We start from the raw sequence: 22,520 nt of genomic DNA on the forward strand, positions 1-22,520 counted from the left end.
AGTCCATACTTTGCGCGAAGATAGATGATGTAAACTGGCGTTCAACGCCAGTTTCATGCTGCTGTCTGGCGTCCAGCGCCAGAAACAGGTTACAAGTTGGAGTTCAGCGCCCAAAACACGTTACAACCTGGCGTTCAACTCTAGAAACAGCCCAAGCACGTGAGAAGCTTTAGTCTCAGTCCTAGCACACACCAAGTGGGCCCCAGAAGTGGATTTCTGCACCAATTATGTTAGTTTACTCATTTTCTATAAACCTAGGTTACTAGTTTACTATTTAAACAACTTTTAGAGACTTATCTTGGCTCTCATGACATTTTCAGATCTGAATTTTATACACTTTGACGGCATGAGTCTCTAAACTCCATTGTTGGGGGTGAGGAGCTCTGTAGCGTCCCGATAAATTAATGCAATTATTTTTGTTTTCCATTCAAACACGCTTGTTCTTATCTAAGATGTTCATTCGCGCTTAAACATGAAGAAGGTGATGATCCGTGACACTCATCACCTTCCTCAATCCATGAACGTGTGCCTGATAACCACCTCCGTTCTACATCAGATTGAATGAGTATCTCTTAGATTCCTTAATCAGAATCTTCGTGGTATAAGCTGGAATTGATGGCAGCAACTCTTGAGTATCCGAAAAGTCTAAACCTTGTCTGTGGTATTCCGAGTAGGATTCCAAAAGGATCAATGGATCCTATTCCAACATGATCGAGAACCAACAGCTGATTAGCCGTGCTGTGACAGAGCATTTGGACCGTTTTCACTGAGAGGATGGGAAGTAGCCATTGACAACGGTGACACCCTACATATAGCTTGCCATGGAAGGAGCCTTGCATGTGGGAAAAGGATTTCAAGGAAGAGTTAAAATTCAGAGGACAAAGCATCTCCAAAACTCCAACATATTCTCCATAATTAAAGTAACAATTATTTATTTCACGCTCTTTTATTTTTCTAATAATTCCTACTGATAATTTTAATTGATATCCTGACTAAGAATAATAAAATAAACATAGCTTGTTTCAAACCAATAATCTCCGTGGGATCGACCCTTACTCACGTAAGGTATTACTTGGATGACCCAGTGCACTTGCTGGTTAGTTGTGCGGATTGCAAAAGTGATTGCAATTTCGTGCACCAAAGGCCCAAAGGAATAAAATCCTGGCCTAAGTGGCTAAATCAAGTTTTCCCTAACCATGTGCTTGTGTCATGAAGGTCCAAGTGAAAAGCTTGAGACTGGGTGGTTAAAGTCGTGATCCAAAGTAAAAAGAGTGTTCTTAAGAACTCTAGACACCTCTAATTGGGGACTTTAGCAAAGCTAAGTTACAATCTAAAAAGGTTCACCCGGTTATGTATCTGTGGCATTTATGTATCCGGTGGTAATATTGAAAAACAAAGTACTTAGGGCCACGGCCAAGACTCATAAAGTAGCTGTGTTCAAGAATCAACATACTGAACTAGGAGAATCAATAACACTATCTAAAATTCTGAGTTCCTATAGATGCCAATCATTCTGAATTTCAAAGGATAAAGAGAGATGCCAAAACTGCAGAAGCAAAAAGCTACTAGCCCCGCTCATCTAATTGGGACTAAGTTTTATATTGATATTGTTAGATTCATTGTATATTCTCTTCTTTTTATCCTATTTTGTTTTCAGTTGCTTGGGGACAAGCAACAATTTAAGTTTGGTGTTGTGATAAGCGGATAATTTATACGCTTTTTGGCATTGTTTTTAGGTAGTTTTTAGTAGGATCTAGCTACTTTTTAGTATATTTTTATTAGTTTTTAAGCAAAATTCACATTTCTGGACTTTACTATAAGTTTGTGTGTTTTTCTGTGATTTCAGGTATTTTTTGGCTGAAATTAAGGGACCTGAGCAAAAATCTGATTCAGAGGCTGAAAAAGGACTATTGATGCTGTTGGATTCTGATCTCCCTACACTCGAAATAGAGTTTTTAGAGCTATAGAAGCTCAAATGGCGCGCTCTCAATTGAGTTGGAAAGTAGACATCCTGGGCTTTCTAACAATATATAATAGTCCATACTTTTCCCGAGTTTGACGACGTAAACCGGCGTTTAAACACCAACTTCCTACCCTATTCTGGCGTTAACCCCCCAGAAACAGGATAGAAGGTGGCGTTAAACACCCAAACTGGCATAAAAATTGGCATTTAACTCCAAGAAAAGTCTATAAAGTCTCTACACATAAAAGCTTCAATGCTCAGCCCAAGCACACACCAAGTGGGCCCGGAAGTAGATTTCTGCATCATTTACTTATCTCTGTAAACCTTAGCTAGTAGTTTTAGTATAAATATTACTTTTTCTCATTGTATTAGACGTCTTGGTTATTCTGGTTCCCTCTCTGGGTCCGAAGCCAATGAACACCATTATCACTTATGTTTTTTCAACGGTGGAGTTTCTACACACCATAGATTAAGGTGTGGAGCTCTGCTGTTCCTCGAGTGTTAATGCAAAGTACTATTGTTCTTCTATTCAATTCAAGCTTATTCTTATTCTAAGATGTTCACTCACACTTCAACATGATGAATGTGATGATCCGTGACACTCATCACCATTCTCAATTTATGAACGCGTGCCTGACAACCAATTCCATTCTAACTGCGAAAGCTAGAGTGTGTATATCTTGGGTTTCTAATCAACGATTCACATCGACTCCCCTCTGACAATGGGGCATCTGAATCTAAGATTAGAACCTTCGTGGTATAGGCTAGAATCAATTGGCAGCATTCCTGAGATCCAAAAAGTCTAACCTTGTCTGTGGTATTCCGAGTAGGATCTAGGAAGGGATGACTGTGACGAGCTTCAAACTCGCGACTGTGCGGCGTAGTGACAGATGCAAAAGGATCATTGGATCTTATTTTGACACGATCGAGAACCAATAACTGATTAGCCATGAGGTAGCTGTGCCTGGTTTTTTTCATCCGAGACGAGAAATTCGACAGTTGATTAGCCGTACAGAAACCGTAGAGGACCATTTTTACTGAGAGGATGTGAGGTAGCTATTGACAATGGTGATCCCCAATATACAGCTTGCCATGGAAAGGAATATGAATGATTGAATGAAGACAATAGGAAAGCAAGATTCAGAAGGAATAATGCATCTCCATACGCTTATTTGATATTCCCACCAATGAATTACATAAGTATTTCTATCTTTATTTTGTGTTTATTTAACTTTTAATTTTCAAAACTCTATAACCATTTGAATCCGCCTGACTGAGATTTACAAGATGACCATAGCTTGCTTCAAGCCGATAATCTCCGTGGGATCGACCCTTACTCATGCAAGGTTTATTACTTGGACGACCCATTGCACTTGCTGGTTAATTGTGCGAAGTTATGAAAAAGAGTTGAGATTACAATTGTGCATACCAAGTTGTTGGCGCCATTGAGATGACAATTTCGTGCACCAGTACCTATCTACAAGAATAAGGGGGATATACAACGTTGCGAAAACTATAGAGGGATCAAGCTCATGAGCCATACCATGAAGTTATGGGAAAGGGTGATAGAACGGAGGTTGAAAAAAGAGACACAAGTAACAGAGAACCAATTTGGATTTATGCCAGGCAGATCCACCACCGAAGCGATATACCTGTTAAGAAGGATGATGGAGAGGTATCATACTAATAAAAGGGATCTACATATGGTGTTTATTGATTTGGAAAAATCATACGATAGGGTGCCAAGGGAGGTCTTATGGAAGGTTTGAGAAAAGAGGAGAGTGAGGATAGCATTTATTCGTGCAATTAAAGACATGTATGATGGGGCATCAACTAGTGTGAAGACTCAAGGTGGTATGACAGAAGAATTTCCTATTGGTATAGGATTACACCAGGGATCATCCTTAATCCCATATCTTTTCACATTAGTCTTGGAAGTACTCATAGAGCACATCCAAGAGCATGTTCCATGCTGCATGCTTTTTGCCGATGATATCATCCTTATGGGAGTGTTAAGGGAAGACCTAAATAAGAAGTTGGACTTATGGAGAGAAGCTTTAGAAGTGTATAGTCTGCGCATAAGTCATAGCAAGACGGAATATATGGAATATAAGTTCAGTCTGAGAAGGGAAAACCCTAATATAGAGGGAAAGATTGGAGAAAACATCCTACCAAAAGTTAAAAGTTTTAAGTATCTTGGGTGCATCATACAGGATAAGAGAGAGATTAAACAGGTTGTAAATTATAGGATCCAAGCAGGTTGGTCAAAATGGCGGACTGCATCTGGTTTTATATGTGACAAAAAAGTTCCTTTAAAACTTAAAGATAAATTCTGTCGCACTACTATAAGACCGGCTATGCTTTATAGTACGGAGTATTGGGCGGCCAAAGGGGAGCATGAAGATAAGCTTATTATGGCAGAGATGAAGATGTATCGATGGATGAGTGGTTATACGCGATTGGATAAAATAAGGAACAAAGATATAAGGAAGAGAGTTGGAGTAGCACCCATTGTGGAAAAGATGGTTGAATCGCGTCTCAGCTGGTTTGGACAAGTGAGAAGAAGACCGACAGAACGCCCAGTCATGAGGGTGGATGAGATGGAAGATGGATAAGGGGTGAAAGGCAGAGGAAGACCTAAGAAGACCATCCATGAGGTGGTCAAACGAGATCTACATGTAAACAGTCTCTCTGTAGACATGATACATGACAGAGTATAATGGCGTCGTTTGATTCATGTAGGACCCCACCTAGTGGGACAAGGCTTTGTTGTTGTTGTTGTTGTTGTTGTTGTTGTTGTTATTGTTGTTGTTATATAATGTCATATTGAACTTTAAGTTAATATATCTTGAGGAATTGAAATGAGATTGATATTGACATGTACGGATTATTTTGAATAGGGTTAAGTATGATTTTGGTCCCTAACGTAGAGGCCGAAAATTTGTTTCGTCCCCAAGTTTTTTTGCTTACAAAATCGTCCCTAAAGTTTAACCTAATTTTAAAACCGTCCTTTTTACTAAAATTTTAATTTTTTTAACTAAAATTGCGAGCTAAAGGGATTCACGTCCTCTACTGCTACAGCTGCCGCCACTGTCGCCGGTCCTCGCCCCTCACCGCTCGCTGTTGTTCCTCCTTACTTGCCACTCCTTGCTGTTCTCCTCGCTGCTCATCACTGCTTCCTGCATCCTCTCCATAACTGATAAACCCCATTTTTAGGGTTTATCTTGTGTTGAATTTAGAGCATTTTGATAACCTTTCCTCACATTTATTCAATGAATTAGCATAGTTTTGTGATCTCTCCCTTATTTGTGCTTAATTGTAAAAACATGCTTTCTAGGCCTCTAATTTGATAATTTTAATTCTCTCTTGATTCCATAAGGTGCCTTGATGTGTTTGCTAGTAATCTCATGATGAAATAGGCTTGGAATGGATCAAAGAAGCAAAGAAGGAAGCATGCAAGTGGAGAGAAGCATAAAAAGCCAAAGAATTGATCCCGGCCAAGGACGCGCACGCGCACCTCGCGAAATCGGCCATGGATGCACACGCGCACTGTGCGCATCCGCGCCGAAGGCCGCACGTGATTTTTAAATAGAAAATGTGCCCAGTGATTTTTGGGAAGCTGTGGGGCCAAGTTGCAACCAATTTTGGCGCCAAAATGCTTTAAAGGATCAAGGATAGAAGGGGGAAATGATCATTCTACCATTCTAGCATCTTTAGTTCATTCATTCACATTAGGATTAGTTTTAGTTAGTTTCTAGAGAGAGAAGCTCTCACTTCTCTCTAGAATTAGGATTAGGTTTAGGTTAATCTCTCTTCTTAGATTTAGGTTTAATTCATGATTTGATTTACTATTCCTTTATCAATTCTTACTCTTCTACTCTCCCTCTCTCTAGTTTTGTACTTTAATCCTTGTAATTCTTCACTTTGTTGTGGATCTACTTTTGTTTCTCTTATTTTCTTTTAATGCAATTTGAGGTAATTCATGATAATTGTGATTTTCTTGATTGTTGTTGTTAATTCTTTGCATTCAATTGTTGTTAGAATTCATTCTTGTTGTAATCTACTATACTTTTCTTTTGTACCTTCCAAGTGTTTGATGAAATGCTTGGAAGGATGTTAGAGTAGAATTTTATGTTCTTGGCTTGGGAAGTTAACTTAGAAACTCTTGAGTTACTAATATCCAAGTGATTGATAGTTGATAGCCATTGACTCTAGCCTTCATTAATTCAATTAGTGGAAAGCTAGGATTTATGGATTTGGATTGATATAACTCACTTGACTTTCCTTTGCTACTTGTTAGAGGATGACTTAGTGGGATTGATCCTTGCAACTATCATAATTGTGGCTAGTGATAATATTAGAGATCCTTGACCACCAAACCTTGCCAAGACCATTTTGTTATTAGAATTTCATTACCATTTACTTTTCATGTTTCTCATCCAAAACCCCAAAATAAACAAGTCCATAACAAATAACAAGAACACTACCTTGCAAGTCCTTTGAGAGACGACTCGAGCTTTAAATACTTCGGTTTATAGATTTTAAGGGTTTGTACATGTGACAAACAAATTTTTTGCATGAAAGAATTACTATTGGTTTAGAAACTATACTTTACAGCAATTCTAGACCGTCAAAAATCCAATCATCAAAATGGCGCCGTTGCCGGGGACTTGCAATGGTGTTATGTTATTGGTTATTGTACATATGTGAATAGTGTGAATAGTTTTGTCTTTTGCTTGTTCTCTAGTCTTTGTTAGTTTTATTTTGTTTTACCATAATGAATTCTCACTTTGGCTATGAGTTTGGTTCCAATTGTGTTGTAGGAAATGTGAACTTCAATGATAACATGCACCAAGGACGGAACCATCAAAGATGGGATGAGGCTCAAGGAATTGATCACCCCTATTGGCAACAACCTCCGGATACTTATAGGTATAATCACCATCCTAATGCATGTCAATTCAATGGCTATGGTGAATCTTTTCATGACAATCAATTACCACCATCATATGCCTATGACTCTCACCCTCAACATGAACCTCAACCATACTCACAAGCCTTTCCATACCAAGCACCTTCTTGTGACCCATACCCATCATATGACCAATCATCCACACCATATTCTTATGACTATTATGAGCAAGAACCTTTAGAACCACCACAACCCTATCAAGATTTCTACCATGAACCACCTCAATGCACATCTTCTCCATAATTTTACCAAGAGGAACCACCTTCCTACCATGAACCTTCTCTCCAAAATAATAAACCTTCCTACTCACCCCAAGCCCCAATAGACGATTCTCTCACTTTGTTATTCCAAGGACAAGAAGCCATGAAGTGGGATACACTTGAGTTTGTGACCAACTTGACCAAGGTGGTGCACACTTTAGCCCACCAATGTTTGAATACTCAAGTTGTTTCCATAGCCCCATGTGAAAAGCCAAAGAAAGAGCAAAGCATGGAGAAGATATCAGAAAATCTGGTGAAAAATGAAGAATCGGTAGTAGTAGTGGAGCAATTGGAGAAGCCTATAGTTATTGAAACAAAGGAGAAAGTGGTCTAAGATTTAGGTGATGTGAAATCGCCATGTGAATCTCCACAACCTCCGGAGCATATCAAGATTGAAGGATATGAGAAGGTTGATCAAGAAATAGATTCAATTATGGATGAGTTTCTATCTACAATTGAATCTCTCCCTATTGGACATAGAGTTAGAATAATAGAAGAGTGTGCACAACCTCCCATACCCTTGGTGAACAATAAAGAAGAGAATGAATCAAAAAAGAGCTACTAAGGAGAAAAAGTTGGCATGGTGTATATTGAAATTGAAGAATATGAAGAGGTTGATCAAGAAATGGATTTATTCATCAATGAATTCCTATCCAAAATTGAATCACCTCCCATTGAGCAAGAAATCGAAATTCTTGAAGACAACACCAAGCTAAATGACAAAGGGGAAAAGGTTGAAAGTGAAGAAACTTGTCAAGAGGTGGGGATATTCAACAAAGTGCATAAAGAAGTTGACCTTGCATTGTCTAAGTGTGGGGAGGCACTCCCTCCCAAGTCACCATCCTACACAACATTCAAGTGGGTAAAATTCTTATCTTCAAGCCTCACTTTCTCACTTGAATATGGTTTGATTGAAACGGATGGACAACTTAGAGCTATTTGTGGACTTAAAGGAAAAAAAGAATTGTGTAGTGGTTGGAAATTTGGTATAAAGCTCACTAAGTTCAAAGCTTTAAGGTATAGGGATTTTGATGGGACAAGAACCACTTTATATGGGTCTAGAAGGAAGAATTGGTGTACTAAAGAGAATTCTATGTGTCGACTGCCCTTATGTCAACCACCCGTACGGAAAAATCATGAAACTCAACTCACGGATTGGTGTGAAGATAAGATATGGGATCCCAGTTCGCTATGTGAAGACCAACTATGGGGACTCATATCTTGGGTGGAACTTCACCCAAGCTTAGTACAGATGGTTGGAAATTCTATCAACCAATTAAGAAGCAAAGATCCTTGGAGATTCAAGGATGAGTACAAGCACAAGCAACCATGACAATGTGCTTCCCAAATGTCCAACTTAAGGACTTAAACTAAAAGTGCTAGGTGGGAGACAACCCACCATGGTATACTCTTTCCACTCTCCTGTAGATCTCATTAATAAGTGATTTGAGTTACCATTGTAGGTAGTTTTCCATTTCATTTTTGTTGCTTTAATAAATTGATTGTTAGCATTTTGACATGTATATTGTGCTTGTTAGTAGTTGAATAAATTTTAAACCAATATGATTTTTTGTGAATTGTATTATTTTAGATTGAATAAAGAGTTGTAGGCATTATAGGAAGCTCTTATGCATTTTTCTTTTTTTTTTGCGGAAAAAAAGGGAGATGGTGCGCGCGCACGCTGTACGCGCACGCGCCCATGAGCGGATGCAGCCCAGACATTTTCCAGAGAGTTGGGCTTCTCTTATGCGAACATTAAACTTTTAACCCAACTCGTTCCACACGAATGCGCACAACGTGCATGCACGTCCATACACCTTTAGGGGAAAGCACGCAAATGCACACTTGCCACGTACGTGTCTCTAGGCTGATGGCACCAACCCATATATTTTCCAGAGAGTTGTGCTGGAGTTGGGCCAACATTAAGCCTCTGGCCAAACCTCCATCGCGCGGACGCGTACAGCGCACCTGCGCACCTATGAGTCTATATGAGAATGCGCGTGTTCGCGCACATGCCGCGTGCGCGCCGATCCAGTGATGTGGCCTCCAGGCCAAAATCCAAAAAGTTGTGCAAACCCTGGGCTCGCACTAAGCCTCTGGCCCAACTCAACTAGTTTATCTGATGCAACAGAATTGCAAGTTTTATGAACTTCTATCAGAAGATCCTTTTCAGTTCTTAACTGAATTCTTGCAGATCTGTGATACTATTAAGACCAATAGAATTGCTCCTGAGGTCTACAAGCTTATGCTTTTCCCTTTTGCTGTAAGAGATATAGCTAGAATATGGTTGGACTTTCAACCTTGAGATAGCCTGAACTCTTGGGATAAGCTGGTCATGGCTTTCTTAGCCAAATTCTTTCCTCCTCAAAAGTTGAGCAAGCTTAGAGTGAATGTTCAAACCTTCAGGCAGAAAGAAGGTGAATCCCTCTATAAAGCTTGGGAATGATACAAGCAACTGACCAAAAAGTGTCCTTCTGACATGCTCTCAGAATAGACCATCCTGGATATATTCTTTGATGGTCTATCTGAATTGTCTAAGATGTCATTGGACCATTTTACAGGTGGACCTATTCACCTGAAGAAAATGCCTGTAAAAGCTCAGGAACTCATTGAAATTGTTGCAAATAACCAGTTTATGTACACCTCTAAAAGGAATCCTGTGAATAATGGGACGCCTCAGAAGAATGGAGTTCTTCAAATTGATACTCTGAATGCCATATTGGCTCAGAATAAAATGTTGACTCAGCAAGTCAATATGATTTCTCAGAGTCTGAATGGTTTGCAAAATGCATCCAACAGTACTAAAGAAGCATTTTCTGAAGAAGAAGCTTATGATCCTGAGAACCCTGCAATGGCAGAGGTGAATTACATGGGTGAAGCCTATGGAAACACCTATAATCCCTCATATAGAAATCATCCAAATTTCTCATGAAAGGATTAACAAAAGCCTCAACAAGGCTTTAACAATAATAATGGTGGAAGAAACAGGTTTAGCAATGGCAAGCCTTTTCCATCATCCTCTTAGCAACAGACAGAGATTTCTGAGCAGAACCCATCTAGCTTAGCAAATATAGTCTCTGATCTATCTAAGGCCACTCTCTGTTTCATGAATGAAAGAAGGAACATCCACTGGCTGTTAAGGAGTATCCCAATGAGGAACCAAAAGAATCTTAGGCTCATACAGAGACCATAGAGATTCCATTGAATTTCTTTTTACCATTCATGAGCTCTGATGACTATTCATCTTCTGAAGAAGATGAAGACATTGCTAAAGGACAAGTTGCCCAGTATTTAGGAGAAATCATGAAGCTGAATGCCAAGCTATTTTGTAATGAGACTTGGGACGATAACCTTCATTGCTCATTAATAAACTAAATACCTGGGTTCAGCAAACTTTACCTCAAAAGAAATAGGATCCTAGCAAATTTTTAATACCCTGTACCATAGGTACCATGACCATTGAAAGGGCTATGTGTGACCTGGGGTTAGGAATTAACCTCATGCCACTCTTTGTAATAGAGAAACTATGAATCTTTGAGGTACAAACTGCAAGAATCTCACTAGAGATGGCAGACAAATCAATGAAACATGCTTATGGACTAGTAGAGGACGTGCTAGTGAAGGTTGAAGGCCCTTATATCCCTGCTGATTTCATAATCCTAGACACTGGGAAGGATGAGGATGAATCCATCATCCATGGCAGACCTTTCCTAGCCACAGCAAAAGCTGTGATTGATGTTGACAGAGGAGAGTTGGTACTTCAATTGAATGAGGACTACCTTGTATTCAAGACTCAAGGTTCTCCTTCTGTACACATAGAGAAGAAGCATGAAAAACTTCTCTCAGTACAGAGTCAAACAAAGCCCTCACATTCAAACTCTAAGTTTAGTGTTGGGATGCCACAACCAAACTCTAAGTTTGTTGTTGGGAGGCCACAACCAAACTCTAAGTTTCGTGTTGGAAGGCTACAACCAAACTCTACGTTTGGTGTTGAGAGACCACAACCATGCTCTGATTATCTATGAGGCTCCATGAGAGCCCAATGTCAAGCTATTGTCATTAAAGAAGCGCTTATTGGGAGGCAACCCAATTTTTATTTATCTATGTTAAAATTCCATTTTCCATTATTATTTTATGTTTTCTTTAGGTTGATGATCATGTGGAGTCACACAAACAACTGAAAAAATAAAAGCAAATTCAAAAACAGCATTAAAAATAGCACACCTTGGAGGAAGAACTTACTGGCCTTTAAACGCCAGTAAGGGTAGCAAAATGGGCGTTAAACGCCTAGTCTGGCACCATTCTGGGCGTTTAACGCCAGAAAGAAGCACCAGACTAGCATTTAACGCCAAAAACGGGCTACAGCTTGGCGTTAAATGCTAGAAAAGGTATAAAAGCTGGCGTTCAACGTCAGAAACAGGCAGCAGTCTGGCGTTAAATGCTAGTATTGCATACAGAGGGCGTTTACACGCCTAAATGGTGCAGGGATGCGAAATCCTTGACCCCTCAGGATCTGTGGACCCCACAGGATCCCCACCTACCCTACCATTCTCTCTCTCCCCCTCACACATCTCTATAACACTCTACCCAAAATACCACTCACCTATCAAATCATATCCGCTTCCCGATATTCTCTTCACCAATCACCTTTATACCTCTTCCCCCAAAAAAAACCCCACCTACCTCACTTTTCAAATTCAAACACTTTTCCTTCCCAAAACCACCCAATTCCATTCGGCCACTCTCCCTCTCTTTCCTTATAAATACCCATCTTCACTCCTTCATTTTCACACATCACAAACACTCTCCTACCCTCTTGGCCGAACCTATCTCTCCCCTCATCTCCTCCATTTTCTTCTTCTTCCCCTTCTTTCTTTCTTCTTTTGCTCGGGGACGAGAAAACCTTTTAAGTTTGGTGTGGTAAAAGCATTGCTTTTTGTTTTTTCCAGAACTATTTATGGCACCTAAGGTTGGAGAAACCTCTAGAAAGAGGAAAGGGAAGGCAAAAGCTTCCACCTCCAAGTCATGGGAGATGGAGAGATTCATCTCAAAGGTCTATCAAGATCACTTCTATGAAGTTGTGGCCAAGAAAAAGGTAATCCCTGAGGTCCCTTTCATGCTCAAAAAGAATGAGTATCCGGAGATCCGACATGAGATTCGAAGAAGAGGTTGGGAAGTTCTCACTAACTGTATTCAACAAGTCAGAATCTTAATGGTCCAAGAGTTCTATGCAAACGCATGGATCACTAAGAACCATGATCAAAGTATGAACCCAAATCCAAAGAATTGGCTTACAATGGTTAAGGAGAAATACTTAGATTTCAGTCCGGAAAATGTAAGGTTGGCGTTCAACTTGCCAATGATGCAAGAAAGCGCACACCCCTGCACTAGAAGGGTCAACTTCGATCAAAGGTTGGACCAAGTTTTCACGGACATCTGTGTGGAAGGAGCTCAATGGAAAAGAGACTCAAGAGGCAAGCCGGTTCATTTGAGAAGACCGAAACTTAAGCCTGTGGCTAGAGGATGATTGGAGTTCATCCAACGCTCCATCATTCCTACTAGCAACCGATCCAAAGTAACTGTGGATCGGGCCATCATGATCCATAGTATCATGATTGGGGAGGAAGTGGAAGTTCATGAGATCATACCTCTAGAACTCTACAAGGTGGCTAACAAGTCCTCCACTTTGGCAAGGTTAGCCTTTCCTCATCTCATTTGTCACCTATGTAATTTAGCTGGAATTATCATAGAGGAAGACATCCTCATTGAAGAGGACAAGCCCATCACTAAAAAAAGGATGGAGCAAATAAGAGAGCCCACCCATGGACCTCAACAAGAGCATGAGGAAGTTCCTCATCAAGAAATCTCTGAGATGCCTCAAGGGATGCATTTTTCTCCACACAACTATTGGGAGTAACTCAACACCTCTTTGGAAAGCTTGAGTTACAACATGGACCAACTAAGGGTGGAGCACCAAGAGCACTCCATCATTCTCCATGAGATTAGAGAAGATCAAATAGCCATGAGGGAAGAGCAACAAAGGCAAGCAAGAGACATAGAGGAGCTCAGGTGTTCCATTGGATCTTCAAGAGGAAGAACTAGCCGCCATCACTAAGGTGGACCCGTTCCTTGATTTCCTTGGTCTTATTTTTCTGTTTTTCGATTTTATGCTTTATGTGTTATCTATGTTTGTGTTTTCATTACATGATCATTAGTGTCTAGTATCTATGTCTTAAAGCTATGAATAATTCCATGAATCCTTCACCTTTCTTAAATGAAAATGTGCCTAATTACAAAAGAACAAGAAGTACTTGAATTTTAAATTTTATCTTGAAATTAGTTTAATTATTTTGATGTGGTGGCAATACTTTTTATTTTCTGAATGAATGCTTGAACAGTGCATATTTTTTATAGTCAAATTTATGAATGTTAAAATTGTTGGCTCTTGAAAGAATGATGAACAAAGAGAAATGTTATTGATAATCTGAAAATTCATGAAATTAATTCTTGAAGCAAGAAAAAGCAGTGAAAAAAATGGCAAAAATTAAAAGAAAAAGAAAAAGCAAGCAGAAAAAGCCAATAGCCCTTTAAACCAAAAGGCAAGGGTAAAAAGGATCCAAGGCTTTGAGCATTAATGGATAGGAGGGCCCTAGGAAATAAAATCCTGGCCTAAGCGGCTAAATCAAGCTATCCCTAACCATGTGCTTGTGTCATGAAGGTCTAAGTGAAAAGCTTGAGACTGAGTGGTTAAAGTTGTGATCCAAAGCAAAAATCTAAATTCTGAGTTTCTATAGATGCCAATCATTCTGAATTTCGAAGGATAAAGTGAGATGCCAAAACTGTTCAGAAGCAAAAAGCTACTAGCCCCGCTCATCTAATTGAGACTAAGTTTCACTGATATTGTGAGATTCATTGTATATTCTCTTCTTTTTATTGTATTTTATTTTCAGTTGCTTGGGGACAAGCAACAATTTAAGTTTGGTGTTGTGATGAGCTGATAATTTATACGCTTTTTGGCATTATTTTTAGGTATTTTTTAGTAGGATCTAGCTACTTTTTAGTATATTTTTACTAGTTTTTAAGCAAAATTTACATTTCTGGACTTTACTATTATTTTGTGTGTTTTTCTGTGATTTCAGGTATTTTCTTGCTGAAATTGAGGGACCTGAGCAAAAATCTGATTCAGAGGCTGAAAAAGGACTGCGATGTTGTTTGATTCTGACCTCCCTGCACTCAAAATGGATTTTTTGGAGCTACAAAATCCTAATTGGCACGCTCTCAATTGTGTTGGAAATTAGACATCATGGGCTTTCCAGCAATATATAATAGTCCATAATTTGTCAGAGTTTTGTCGACGCAAACTGGCGTTTAAACGCCAACTTCCTGCCCTATTCTAGCGTTAAACGCCAGAAACAGGATAAAAGCTGGAGTTAAACGCCCAAACTAGCATAAAAGCTGGCGTTTAACTCCAAGAAAAGTCTCTACACATGAAAGCTTCATTGCTCAGCCCAAGCACACACTAAGTGGGCCCAAAAGTGGATTTCTGCATCATTTATTTATTTCTATAAATCCTAATAACTAGTCTATTATAAATAGGACCTTTTACTATTGTATTTTCATCTTTGGATTATCCTTAGATCATCTTTGATCGGTTTTATGCTATCTTCAACTTTTATGGGGGCTGGCCATTCGGCCATGGCTAGACCTTGTTCTTATGTATTTTCAACGGTGGAGTTTCTACACACCAGAGATTAAAGTGTGGAGCTCTGCTGTTGCTTGAGTATTAATGCAAAGTACTATTGTTCTTCTATTCAATTCAAGCTTATTCTTGTTGTAAGATATTCGTTTGCGCACAAGAATATGATGAATGTGATGATTATGTGACACTCATCACCATTCTCAATTTATGAATGCGTGCCTGACAACCACTTTCGTTCTACCTGAAAACAAGCTTGAATGTATATCTCTAGGATTCCTGGTTCATGACGCATGGTTGCCTCTCCTAACAACAGAGCCTTCCATTCCGTGAGATCAGAATCTTCGTGGTATAAGCTAGAATCAATTGGCAGCATTCTTGAGATCTGGAAAGTCTAAACCTTGTCTGTGGTATTCCGAGTAGGATCTGGGATGGGATGACTGTGACGAGCTTCAAACTCATGACTGTTGGGCATAGTGACAGACGCAAAAGGATCACAGGATCCTATTCCAACAAAAGTGAGAACCGACAGATGATTAGCCCTTTGTAACCCGTAGTTGGACCATTTTCACTGAGAGGATGGACGGTAGCCATTGACAACGGTGATCCCCCAACATACAGCTTGCCATGGAAAGGAGTATGAATGATTGAATGAAGGCATTAGGAAAGCAGAGATTCAGAAGGAATAATGCATCTCCATATGCTTATCTGAAATTCCCACCAATGAATTACATAAGTATCTCTATCTTTATTTTATGTTTATTTATCTTTTAATTATCAAAGCTTCATAACCATTCGAATCCGCTTGACTGAGATTTACAAGATGATCATAGCTTGCTTCAAGTCGACAATCTCCATGGGATCGACCCTTACTCACGTAAGGTATTACTTGGACGACCCAGTGCACTTGCTGGTTAGTTGTGCGGAATTGTGAGAAAAGTGTTGAGATTACGATCGCGTGTACCATGTTTTTGGCGCCACTGTCAGAGATCACAATTTCGTGCACCACAACACCAAACTTAATGTGACACTTTCATTTTTGAATGAAGCAAGTACCCAGTGAAGAATGAAAATCAAAATGTTGCATAGCAACACCAAACTTAGAATGCAATCATATGCCAAATTATTGAAAATAAACAAAGCAAAGAAAGGAAATGTTACCTACGGTTGGGTTGCCTCCCAACAAGCGATCTTTTAATTTTATTAGCTTGACATGTTGTTCTCAACTTTCTTTCTATTTTTCCAGTTTGTTAAGAGGAATAACCTCAAGAAGAAAGATGAGCCAGTTGATGTCCCATGTTTTGAGTGCCTCTCAGCAAGCTTTCTTTTGTTGTTAGATTGAGTAAACTTATTTGTTGGGGTAGGGGTGGGATGGCTTTTGGTTGACCTCTTCTTCATGGATAATATCCTTCTTTTCTTGGTCCCCATCCTCTCTTTGGTGCTTTTGTTGGTTGCCTTCACTTCTTTGATATCAAGACTTGGGTGTTGTAGAATGGTTGGAGTGTCTTCTTCATCAAGAACTTCTTAAATTGGTGGTTCAATGAACTCACCCTTTATGCAACTCTCTATTTCATTGGAGTGTGGACTCCCTTGATTGACTTCGTCCTTTTCTTCTACATGATGTTGCATTGAGTCTTTTGGGAGTGAGTTTGCATGTTCCATTATCACCTTTAGTAGCCTCTGTGGGTATGGAGCCCTAGGCTTATATACTCTCACAACCTCCTCCTTCTTTATTGGAGTCTCACTTGGTTTGGGTGCCTCTTTTTTCTTGTTTTTCCAATTCCTCCTTCATTTGGTCTAAATGCATTCCAATGTTATTGAGAATTTCATGTTCTTTAAAAGAATTCCTAGACCATTGAGGGAAAGCCTCTATACATTCCATACACTTTTCTTCCTTTTCCATAATGATTTTTATATTCTCTCCAAGTCTTTTAAGGAGGGCTTCAATCTTGGAGAAACCTTGGGTGTATAAGGAAGGTTGTGTAGGTTGTGTTGGTTGGTTAGAGTAGTAGGCTTGTGCTTGTCTCTCTACCTCAGCTAACCTTGCCATTGCGGCTTCTAATACATTTTGAGAATGGTTGCTGTATGGTTGTTGGTTGGAGTGGTAAGGGCTTTGTGGGTGATGGAATGAATTGTATGGATTTGGGAAGGACTTTTATGCTGAGACATGCTCATGTAAAACTAGGAGGTGAGGTTGGATAATTAAGAGGTGCTGGCTCTTGATGAATAGGGTACGAATGAATGAAATCTCTTTAATTTTGATCTTCCCAGCCACAATATGAGTAGTGATTACACCCATCAAAATATGGACCATTTTGTGACCCTGGGAAGCTCCCCATTTCATGTTCTTGATACTCCCACCCACCATGAACTTAATAACGTGAATCATTTTGTGGTGGTGGAAGGTTTCCCATAAATTCTGATTGACCAAAATATGATGGACCCTCAATTCTTTCTTGTAAAAAGCTCTGTTTCAAACAATAATCACCAAAAGAAATTGGACTCCCCATGGTCATAAATGAGGAATTCTTAGTGAGGCAATATCACAAACACCTTAGTAGCAAGAGAAAATTAAAAGAAATTAAATGACAAAACAAAAAAAATGTTTAATATAGGTAATGAACCAACGGGTAGTTTGTTAATCACAATTAATCTCCGGCAACGGCGCCATAAAACTTGATGACCGGAATTCACTACCCACATATAATGAATCCGTTCTTTGGCAAGCACACCAAATTGTCGTTAAGTAATAACCCACTAGGAGTGGGATCGTATCCACAGAGATTAATTGGATTAAGCAAGCAATAGTTGATTAATTATTCTAGTTAGACGATTCAATTTTGAGTGGTAATCAACAAGGAATTGTAAATAACATGAAAGTAAAGGAAAGCAAATAAAGTGCAAGAAAGTAAATGACAAAGAAAGTAAAGTGCTGGAAATGTAAAGTGCAAAAAAGTCAATGACTATAAAGTAAATAAAAGAAAGAAAGATAAAATAAACAATGGAATCAAGAGATATTGCATTCTCCGGATTAATTGATTTCATCTCATCTTCAATCATGCAACTCATTAACCTCTTGGTAATCATGATTGATTGAGCCCCAATTCCTTGGTGACTCAATCTCTCAAATCTTGATCAATAGGCAATTCCTTGGTTTAATTGCTCATGAGAAGAGATGAAGAATGGTCCCTGATTATACCACACATCATCATAGGTCCAAGTAGAGGGAGGATTATATGTCACCATATCCAAACATCAAAACCCAGATCCTCCTCAAGTGTAAGAAAGAATTTCAAACATGGTTTTATGTTTCCTCTTCCAAAGTTCCCATAAAATCCAATTGCATTCAATCTCTTTTCCAAGATAATTGAATGCTATAATGAAGAATGAAATCCCTTCTAGTAAATCAAAGAGAGATGAAGAGAAGAAGAAGAATAAAAACAATCAATCCATTGAAAAACAATAGAGCTCTCTTTCCCAATGGAAAGAGTTAGTAATTCATAACTAAAATATTTACAAGAAAGAAAATGGAAGAGGAAAAGAGAATGGTGGGAAGGAGGGTCCGAAGACTCACTCCTCCAAATATGTCCAGCCTAATAGATAGCTCTCTAATTCTATGAAACTAAGGCCTTTATATAGGGTCTCCTAAATTACAAACTTAAATGAAATTAAAAGCAAATTACAATGAAATGAAAAGAAACTATTCTAGATGCTTCTTGTGGCCTTGATTGGTTGACAACTGTGGCTTGAATGGGAGTTGGAGTGGACTTGGTTGAAAGTTGGGGCTGCAGGAAGAAGTTGGCGTGTGGTTCCAAGTGCCACTCCCAGTTGATTTTCCCCTTTGGAGTATGACCCACTTTGAAACGTTGAAAGTATGGAGTCTTTTGGGCCTCAAATTGAATGTCCACTATAAAGTATTATATATTGTTTGAAATCCTTGTATGTTAACTTTCCAACACCTTTTGAATCAACTCATTTGGACCTCTATAGCTCAAGTTATGCCCATTTAAAGGTGACTATGTCAGTCTGTCAGGTAGCCCGGCGTGCCGCGCCCACTTCTGGCGTGCCACGCCCCATATGTTGTGAAACTGGCATGCCACACCCAAAACTGGCGTGCCACACCTTCAATGATGTATCAAAATCTCCTCTCTGGCTATTTTAATTGGCGTGCCACGCCCAAGACACCAAGTGGCACGCCCATTGTATGAAAGGGGATGGTGTGCCACGCCTTCGATATCAAGTAGCCCGCTCAGGTTTCACAATGCTAAAATAATGGCCTTTTTCACCTTCAGTTTTAACGTTCACTCTAAAGTATTATATCTCGTTGGAAAGCTCTTGATGTCTGCTTTCCAACGCCACCAAGATCACCTCATTTGGATTTCTACAACGCAAGTTATGTTCCTTTGAAGATAAAGAGGTCAGGCTGGTAACTCTGCAGTGACGTGTTTTTCTTCTTGTGTTTTCGGGGCCAATATCTTCCTCAATTCCAGTGTCCATTATAAAGTGTTATATATAGTTTGAAAGCTCTAGATGTCTACTTTTTAATAGCACTAGAATCACTTCATTTGGAGTTGTGTAGCTCAAGATATCTTTATTTGAATGAGAGGAGATCAGGCTGGCATATGCCCCAGCGTGCCACACCCACTTCTTGGCGTGCTACGCCCATAGTGGGGCTCAAAATAACTCTTCTGGAACTTAAGCCTGGCGTGCCATGCCCATAGCACCAAGTGGTACGCCTTCTTTGAGACTTGGCTTCACAATCTTGGCGTGCCACGCCTATAGCACCAAGTAGCATGCCCATGTAAATTCTTCAACCTTCTTTGCTGGAATGTTGGCCTGGCGTGCCACGCACAGAGCTTCAACTGGCATGTCCATTGTTGAGAATTGGTTCAAAAGCTTGGCGTGCCATGCCAAAAGATTCAAGTGGCACGCCCAACTTCACACACTGATAAACCCCGATTTTGTGGTTTATCTTGTGCTTATTTTGGGGGATTTTTATCAATATTTCTCACACTTATTCACAAGAAATGCATGGTTTTGTGTTCACTTACCAATATTGCTCCATTGTAGAAAACATGCTTGTTTTACCTTAGAATTGCTATATTTTGATTTTCTTTATTGCCATTCGATGCCGTGACATATTTGTTTAGTGATTTCAGAATTAGTAGGGTAAGAATGGCCTAGAAGGGAGAAGGAAAGCATGCACAAGAGGAAGGAACATGAAGAATTGGATTTTGGGAACTGCAGCATCAGCGCTCATGCGCAAATCACGCGCACGCGTGGATGAGGATAGCTGGAAGCGGTGCGCAAGGATGGACACATCTGTGCAGGCCAAAGAATTTCCACCGACGCGAACATGCAACTGGCGTGCTAGCATGGATCTCAGAAGCAATCGGCGCGAGCGCACGCATGGCGCCCACGCGCGGGAAGCTGCACGTGACCTCATTAAAAAGAATCGTGCCTCGTGATTTCTAAGGCTCAATGGGCCCAAATTCAGGCTGCTTCTGCATGGAAAAGACCCAAGGATGCTAGGGAGAAAGGGGGGATCAATCATTTTGCACTAAGACACAATTTTTCTAGTTTTTTTAGGTTCTTTGTTCTCTAGAGGAAGAAACCCTTGGTCTTCTCTAGATCTAGTTTTGATTTGATCTTCCTTGTTAATTCTGAATTGGGTTTTGTTAATTGCTATCTTTGGTTATTTAATCTGAATTTCTTAGTATATTTTCACTCATATCTTGTGTTAGTTTATGAATTTTGTCAATTGTTACTTTATACCTAATTCATAAATGTTATGAATCTTGACTTGTTGATGTTTGATTGATGATTTCTATGCTACATTGTGTTGCTTGAGCTATTGTAAGTTGATAATTGTTAGTGGGTAATTGTTAATTTCAATTCAATTGCAAGTTGAACATGTCTTTTGTTAATGCTTACCAAGTGTTTGATGAATTGTTTACTTTGATTATGAAGTAGTTCTTTTTATTCTTGGCTTAGGCCAAGGGAATTGGGTAAACTAGAGTCATTAGGTCTAATGGATTTGATGATTTGAGAGTCCTTAGTGGTCAATTTGATACTCATTAACACTATCCTACTACTAGGTTAATTAGTAGTGAGGTGAGGCCTTATGGGTTGATGTTGACCAAACCATTTGACGTACTTCAAGTTTGGAAGTAGACTTAATGAGTTCGGCTCCTCATAATTGTCAAGATATGGTTGTTGGACAAGGATAGTGACCCCAATTCCCATGCCTAACCGAGAGTTACTTTTATCATTCATATTTGAAAACTAATTTCTCAATTGTCTTGTCTTGCTTAATTGTAGCTATTGTTTAGTTAAGAGTAGAATTAGATTGAATATTATTTCCTTAGTTTGAAATCATTCACATCTTGCTCATTGTTTGGATTAGTTCCTTACATTTCCAATTGCTTGTTTGTTAAGATTCTCAATTTACTTTCTTGTCAATGAATCACAACCCCGGATTTCTAACCAATGTTGAAGCACATGTTTGCCCATTCTTCGTGAGATGACCCGAGATTTAAATACTTCGCTTATTTTCATTGGGGTTGAACTTGTGACAACCAATTCCACTCTAAATTTGATCCATGAGAATTGTTGTTGGTAGAGCTATACTTGCAACGCAACTTTCATTGAGAGAATCTCTTCCAATACGGTTCCCGCGTGCCTATCACACACCCAGCTTTATTTGCTATTTCCTTCCCCTTTTGTTGCTCTTTTCACCTAAAATTCAGCATAAACCCATTTCAAAGCAATGTACCATAATATATATCATTTGGTTCATGAAATTGCATTGATTTAATGAGATTATGCTCTTTTTATGGTTCTTTTAGATAAAAAAAGGGTACATGATGTGCAATCATCACATTCTCCATGAAGGATTATTGGTGATTCCATAGGATTCTCCCATGTAATTCACCTCTTCCATTGCAGGATTCTCATGGTCATAAGCTTCTCCTTCAGAGGAGGCTTCTTTAGTACTGCCTGATGCAGCTTGCAATCCAGTCAGATTCTGAGAAATTATATTGACTTGCTGAGTCAATACTTTGTTCTGAGCAAATATGGCATTCAGAGTATCAATCTCAAGAACTCCCTTCTTCTGAGTCATCCTATTACTCACAGAATTTCTTTCAGAAGTGTACATGAATTGATTATTTGCAACTACCTCAATGAGTTCCTGAGCTTCAGCGGGGGTTCTTTTCAGATGAAGAGATCCACCAGAAGAGTGGTCCAATGACATCTTGGACAATTCAGACAGACCATCATAAAATATATCCAAGATGCTCCATTCTGAAAGCATGTCAGAAGGACACATTTTGATCAATTGCTTGTATCTTTCCTAAGCTTCATAGAGGGATTCACCATCTTTCTGTCTGAAGGTTTGGATGTCCACTCTGAGCTTGCTCAGCTTTTGAGGTGGAAAAAACTTGGCCAAGAAAGTAGTGACCAACTTATCCCAAGAGTTCAGGCTTTTTCTAGGTTGTGAGTCCAACCATGTCCTAGCTTTGTCTCTTATAGCAAAGGGGAAGAGCATAATTCTGTAGACCTCGGGATCAACCCCATTGGTCTTAACAGCATCACAGATTTGTAAGAATTCAGCTAAGAACTAATGAG

At 39.4% G+C, this 22,520-nt stretch overlaps 1 non-coding gene across 1 annotated transcript; it reads left to right on the top strand.

The window, feature by feature from the left end:
- The first annotated feature begins 22,204 nt into the window (after nucleotides 1–22,204).
- Nucleotides 22,205–22,308, top strand: LOC127747360 (small nucleolar RNA R71). Its single transcript, XR_008009160.1, has one exon. It is a non-coding gene; the product is annotated as a small nucleolar RNA R71 (small nucleolar RNA).
- The last annotated feature ends 212 nt before the right edge of the window (nucleotides 22,309–22,520 follow it).

The sequence above is a fragment of the Arachis duranensis genome, chromosome 4 (assembly GCF_000817695.3).
Source record: "Arachis duranensis cultivar V14167 chromosome 4, aradu.V14167.gnm2.J7QH, whole genome shotgun sequence".
Taxonomy (NCBI): Eukaryota; Viridiplantae; Streptophyta; class Magnoliopsida; order Fabales; family Fabaceae; genus Arachis; species Arachis duranensis.